At 42.4% G+C, this 6,620-nt stretch overlaps 1 protein-coding gene across 2 annotated transcripts in view; it reads right to left on the bottom strand.

Annotated features, from left to right (window-relative positions):
• The window catches only part of PKIG (cAMP-dependent protein kinase inhibitor gamma), a 96,942-nt gene that overhangs the window by 85,596 nt on the left and 4,726 nt on the right, over positions 1–6,620 (bottom strand). The gene's annotated exons all lie outside the window — the stretch shown is intronic.

Below are 6,620 nucleotides of genomic sequence, written 5' to 3'. Positions count from 1 at the left end.
AAAAAAAAAAGAATGCAACCTTGGCCAGGCATGGTGGCTCACATCTGTAACTCTAGCACTTTGGGAGGCCAAGGAGGGCATATCACCTGAGGACAGCAGTTGGAGGCCAGCCTGACCAACATGGAAAAACCCTGCCTCTACTAAAAATACAAAATTAGCCAGGCATGGTGGCAGCACATGCCTATAATCCCAGCTACTTGGGAGGTTGAGGCAGGAGAATCGCTTGAACACAGGAGGCGGAGGTCATGGTGAGCCGAGATGGATCCATTACTTGCACTACAGTCTGGGCAATAAGAGCAAAACTCTTGTTTCAAAAAAAAAAAAAGAAAGAAAGAAAGAAAGGAAAAGAAATAACCTATACTTGGCCAGGCTGAGGCACATGAATCATCTGAGGTCAAGAGTTCGAGATCAGCCTGACCAACGTGGTGACACCCCATCTCTACTAAAAATATAAAAATTAGTCGGGTGGCGGGCACCTGTAAACCCAGCTACTTGGGAGGCTGAAGTGGGAGGATCACTTGAGTCCGGCAGTTTCAGGTGGCAATAAACTATGGTTGTACCATAGCAACTCCAGCCTGGGTGACAGAAAGATATCTGGTCTCAAAGACAAAACAAAACAAAACCATGGTCTAGTCTTAAAAGTATACTGACCATGGAGAATCACTTACAAAATAAATCAAAGATGGCCAAGTGTGGTGGCTCATGCCTGTAATCCCACACTTTGGGAGGCTGAGGCAGGTGGATTATCTGAAGTCAGGAGTTCGAGACCAGCCTGGCCAAAATGGCAAAACCCCATCTCTACTAGAAATACAAGAGTTAACCAGGTGTGGTGGCAGGCGCCTGTGGTCCCAGCTACTCGGGAGGCTGAGGCAGGAGAATCACTTAAACCTGGGAGACGGAGGTTGCAGTGAGCTGAGATGACGCCACTGCACTCCAGCCTGGGTGACAGAGCGAGACTCCGTATCAAGAGAAAATAAAATTAAATTTAAAAATAAATCAAAGTCTGTATTTCCTAGTCCTTCATTGTTGATGTCACTAAATATTCCACTGCTCATGTCCTAAGCCCATCCTGATTAGAAAGGGCAGGAACAAAATTAGGGCTACTCTTCCTACCATCATATGCATAGGAGGACAAGCTCCCTCTACTGTATTCCCATGCCTAGAAGCCAACCAAAGGGCTGAGTTAGTTTCTCCACCCCCTCATTCCTGCCCAGTCCTAACTTCCTTCCCCTCTCCAAACAACTAATACTGATGAGCCCCTGCATTCCTTTAACCGTTCCAGTGCTGGTTAGAATCACTTACTCTACCTCAAGTATAACCAGAGAATCCAAAACATTGGTACAGCCAGGCGCCGTGGCTCACCCCTGTGATCCCAGCACTTGGGGAGGCCAAGGTGGGTGGAACACCTGAGGTCAGGAGTTCAAGACTAGCCTGGCCAACATGGTGAAATCTTGTCTCTACTAAAAATACCAAAAAAAAGATCAGGCACGGTAGCCCAGGCCTGTAATCCCAGCACTTTGGGAGGCCAAGGCAGGCAGATCACAAGGTCAGCAGTTTGAAAGCAGCCTGGCCAACATGGTGAAACCCTGTCTCTACTAAAAATACACAAATTAGCCAGGCATGGTGTTGGGCACCTGTAATCCCAGCTACTTGGGAGGCTGGGGCAGGAGAATTGCTTTAACCCAGGAGGCGGCAGAGGTTGCAGTGAGCCAACATTACACCATTGCACTCCAACCTGGGCAACAGACTCCATCTCAAACAAAAACAAAAACAAAAACAAACAAAAACGTCAGTACATGTGAAAATCTCTGGAAGGTTTTTCACATTCCTCATGTATCCAGTTCAATTTGAATACCAGGGGATTGATTAATTTGGTCATTAGGGATAATGTAATTAATTTTGGTTACTTGGTAGTCAGCCAAGAAAGCCTTTGAAGGGAATTCTAAAATTAATCCATACACTGTATTATTTTATAAATGGATCAATATACTGTATTATAAGTAGCAGGCTTGAACATAAATGAATCTTTGACTGAGAAGCTTGCTATAGCACAGGGTGGTTGTTTAAATACTGGAAAAATTAGGCTGGTGCAGTTGGCTCATGCCTGTAATCCCTTCACTTTAGGAGGCCAAGGCAGGCGGATCATCTGAGGTCAGGAGTTTGAGACCAGCCTAGCCAGCATGGTGAAACCCCATCTCTACTGAAAAAAAAAAAGGCAAAAATTAGCTGGGCATGGTGGCATATGCTGTAATCCCAGCTACTCACGAGGCTGAGGCAGGAGGATCACTTGAACCAAGGAGGCAGAGGTTGCAGTGAGCTGAGATTACACCACTGCACTCCAGCCTGGGCAACAAGAGTGAAACTCCATCTGAAAAAAAATAAACAAACACTGGAAAAATTATATGGCTTGACTAGGACCCCAATAAAAAATATATTTTACATCATGGCTCAGAAATACATAAATGGAGTTGAAACAAAACTTTTACAAGACAAAACTTATTCTTACTCTATATGATGTATCTGAGATGAACTGTGATTTTTTTTTTTTTAATTCTTCTATTTAAAAAAAATGCTAGGCCAGGCATGGTGGCTCACACCTATAATGCCAGCAATTTGGGAGGCCAAAGTTGGAGGATCACTTGAGGTCAAGACTTTGAGACCAGCCTGGCCAACATGGTGAAATCCTGTCTCTACTAAAAATACAGAATTATCCAGGCATGGTGGCACATGCCTGTAATCCCAGCTACTTGGGAGACTGAGGCAGGAGACTCGCTTGAAACCTGAAGGCGGTAGTTGCAGTGAGATGAGATTGCGCCATTGCACTCAAGCCTGGGTGACAGAGCGAGATTTCGTCTTAAAAAAAAAAAAAAAGCACGCTGTAACCTTTAACCCAAATATTCCTCAATCTACATTAGCCGGCTACTAATGTAGGTTGAGGTTCATTAGCAGGCTACTAATGTAGTTGAGGAATAGCAGTTTGAAACAGGCAGCCCTTCCACTGTGTGGTCTTGCAAATACATAAGCCAACCCAGAAAAGCAATGTTGGGAGAGGCTGGTGTTGGACAGAGCATATAGGTTCTGGTTCTTTTTTTTTTTTTTTTTTTTTTTGTGCAATGTCACGATCTTGGCTCACTGCAACCTTCATCTTCTGGGTTCAAGCAATTCTCAAGTCTCAGCCTCCTGAGTAGCTGAAACTACAGGCGCATGCCACCACACCCAGCTAATTTTTGTATTTTTAGTAGAGACAGAGTTTCACCACGTTGCTCAGGATGGTCTCAATCTCCTGACCTCGTGATCCACCTACCTTGGCCTCCCAAAGTGCTGGGATTACAGGTGTGAGCCACCGCGCCAGGCCTCTGGTTCTTTTTTATTACTGTATTGAGCTGAGCTACTAATTGAGGAATTTTTCCCCCCAGCAGAGTGGAGCATAGATGACAGTGTGTAAAGGCTTCCTTTAATTAGGAGATAGTGGGATTAAACAGAGCACATGACTTGGCATCAGAAAATGTGAATTCATTTTGCAACCCCTAATATAATAAAATAATGGATTTAGACAGTGATTATTAGCAGGTGCTAAAGCCATTCCGTGAAAGACTGATGGGAGACTTTAAACAGCTGGATCATGCTAACAACACCTGAACCCCATGATCAATCTTACTATCACACAAAGAGAGCTAACCAGACATCACTCTTTGATGTCTCCCGACATAATGCAATAGGCTATGCACAGCATCACCTATAAGGTACAGTGGATAAAAGACATAAAAGAAATAAACATACTAAATGGATGCTGGCTCTACTAAAAATACTTAGGAATTACTACTATTTATTTTCCTAGGTATAATAATGATATTGTGACTACATGGGGGGAAAGGAGGAAGAAAAAATCCTCTTCTCTTAGATGTGCATATTGAAGTACAGTATTCATGGATGAAATATGATGCCTAAGATTTGCTTTATGATAATTTAAGGTGGGGTGGAAGCGGGCAGTATAGACGAAATAAAAGTGACCATATGTTGGTAACTGTTAAAGCTGAGTATATTAGGCGTCTTTTATTATCCTTTGTTCTTTTGTATATGTCTAAAATTTTCCATAACAAAAGGCTAAAACATAAGAAGAAAATAAAATCTGGATTCGAACTCCAGGCCTTACTAGATATAGAATCTGAGAGGGGTCTGTCGCATCCTCTGATCTTCAATTTTCTTATTTGAAAATGGGAATGACAATCCCTACCCTACAGAATTGTAAGGAGAACTAAAATGAGACCATGGATTTGCATCTTTTGGAAATCCAGCTCTTGTAAACTGCAGAGCTATTTACAAATGTTAGCACAACAGTTAGCTCCCTCTGTCTGTAATGCTCTGAAGTAGAGAGAGGCTACAGGTTTGTGGGAGTAGAGCTAAGCAATGGGCTGAATCCATCTGGACCATAAAAATTTTCATTTTGTAAGAGTTCCTTAATATGACACTGTGTACTTTATATTTTCTCTCAAAAGGAGATTGTCAGAATTTTCAATAAAATGTGAAAAATTTTAAGTTTTAAAATTTTGACAGAATTCTAAACATTCTGTTAAATGACATTCTCTACTTTGAATTATTTTTGTTTCTTGTTTACTTTCCCAATTATTCATATTTCTCCTACTAAAGTTAGAAAGTGCTCTTTAAGGAAGATGCGGTCGTAGCTGTTGTGGATCCTTAGTCCGCACGCTCCTGCTCCTGACTCACCGCTGTTCGCTCTTGCCGAGGAACAAGTCGGTCAGGAAGCCGCGCAGCAGCCATGGCTTTTAAGAGTCTGATGATGATATGGGTTTTGGTCTTTTTGACTAAACCTCTTTTATAATGTGTTCAATAAAAAGCTGAACTTTAACTGCAAAAAAAAAAAAAAAAAAAAAGTATATTTACAGAATGTTGGGTGCAGTGGCTCATGCCTATAATCCGAGCACTTTTGGTAGGCCAAGATGGGTGGATCACCTGAGGTCAGGAGGTCGAGACCAGCCTGACCAACACGGTAAAACCCCGCCTCTACTAAAAAATGAAAAAAAAAAAAAAAAAATTAAAATTAAAATTAAATAGTCAGCATGGTGGCGCTACTTGGGAAGCTGAGGCAGGAGAATTGCTTGAACCCTGAAGGTGGAGGCTGCAGTGAACTGAGATTGGCGCCACTGCATTCCAGCCTGAGTGAAAGAGTGAGACTCTGTCTCTAAATAAATAAATAACGTTGTATATTTACTGGAGACTGTGTTATTGAGATAAAACTGAACACAGGCAGGGCACTGTAATACCAGGCTCATTCCTGTAATACCAGCACTTTGGGAGCCCGAAGAGAGCAGATCATTTGAGGTCAGGAGTTCAAGACTAGCCTGGCCAACGTGGTGAAACCCCATCTCTACAAAAACACAAAAATTAGCTGTGCATAATGGCGGGTGCCTGTAATCCCAGCTGCTCGAGGGGCTGAGGCCGGAGAATCGCTTGAACCCAGGATGTGGAGGTTGCAGTGAACCGAGATCATGCCATTGCAACAAAAACAAAAAGGAAACAAAACAAAAAAGCCGGACACAATTAGGCATCAATGTATTCTAAATAAAACTTTGTTTAAAATATTCCAGGTGCTTTTAGGAGAATAATATGTGTAATTCAGTACTAAAGGTTCATCTCAAATAAAAGGAAATTAATAGAAGTTCCAGTATAAGCAACACAAAGGGATATTTGGCACTATCAGTGTAATCTCTCTATGTGCACATCAGATCAAGTCATTTAACTTCCTTTCAATGGTTTCTCTGTACCTCCTAGAAGTCCAAACTGCTAAACAAAGGCTTGGGTGGCTCTCCAGCCTTATTTCCTCCCTCTTCCCCTAGTCAAAGCCCCACCAGGACTGATAGCCCTTCCAACCACAGGCCAAGAAGGCTTCATCTTCCACTCCTCTCTCCCTTACCTCTCAGTGGTCAAGTCCTGCTGATTCTCCTTCTGAAATGCCTCTCATATCTGTCCTCTCCTTTCCTTCTTGCTGCCACTGCTGTTTTTTACCCTTATTTCCCCAGAACCCTAAACAAGATACTTCCTGATTTTTTTTCTGATTATGAAAGCAATTCATGCTCATAAAAAAGGAAAATTAAGGAAAATGAGGAACAGAATAAAAGTTTTCGCATGATCTCATAAACAGCTTACCTTTCTAGTACACTTAGGTTTCATTGCAGTATTATACACAATAGCCAAAAGATGGAATCAACTCAAAGTGACCATCAATGAATGGATAAACAAAGTGTGGTATAAACATACAATAGAATATATTCAGCCTTATAAAAAGAATGAAATTCTGACACATGCTACACAATAAGGATGAATCTTGAGGACACTATGCCAGTGAAATAAGCCCATCACAAAAAGACAAATAACGTAATATTCCACTAACACTGGGAGGCCGAGGCGGGTGGATCATGAGGTCAAGAGATCGAGACCATCCTGGTCAACATGGTGAAACCCCGTCTCTACTAAAAGTACAAAAAATTAGCTGGGCATGGTGGTGCGTGCCTGTAATCCCAGCTACGCAGGAGGCTGAGGCAGGAGAATTGCCTGAACCCAGGAGGCGGAGGTTGCGGTGAGCCGAGATCGCGCCATTGCAC

This window comes from Cebus imitator, unplaced genomic scaffold, assembly GCF_001604975.1.
Source record: "Cebus imitator isolate Cc_AM_T3 unplaced genomic scaffold, Cebus_imitator-1.0 Scaffold132, whole genome shotgun sequence".
NCBI lineage: Eukaryota > Metazoa > Chordata > Mammalia > Primates > Cebidae > Cebus > Cebus imitator.
This window is presented reverse-complemented; position numbering and strand designations above follow the sequence as displayed.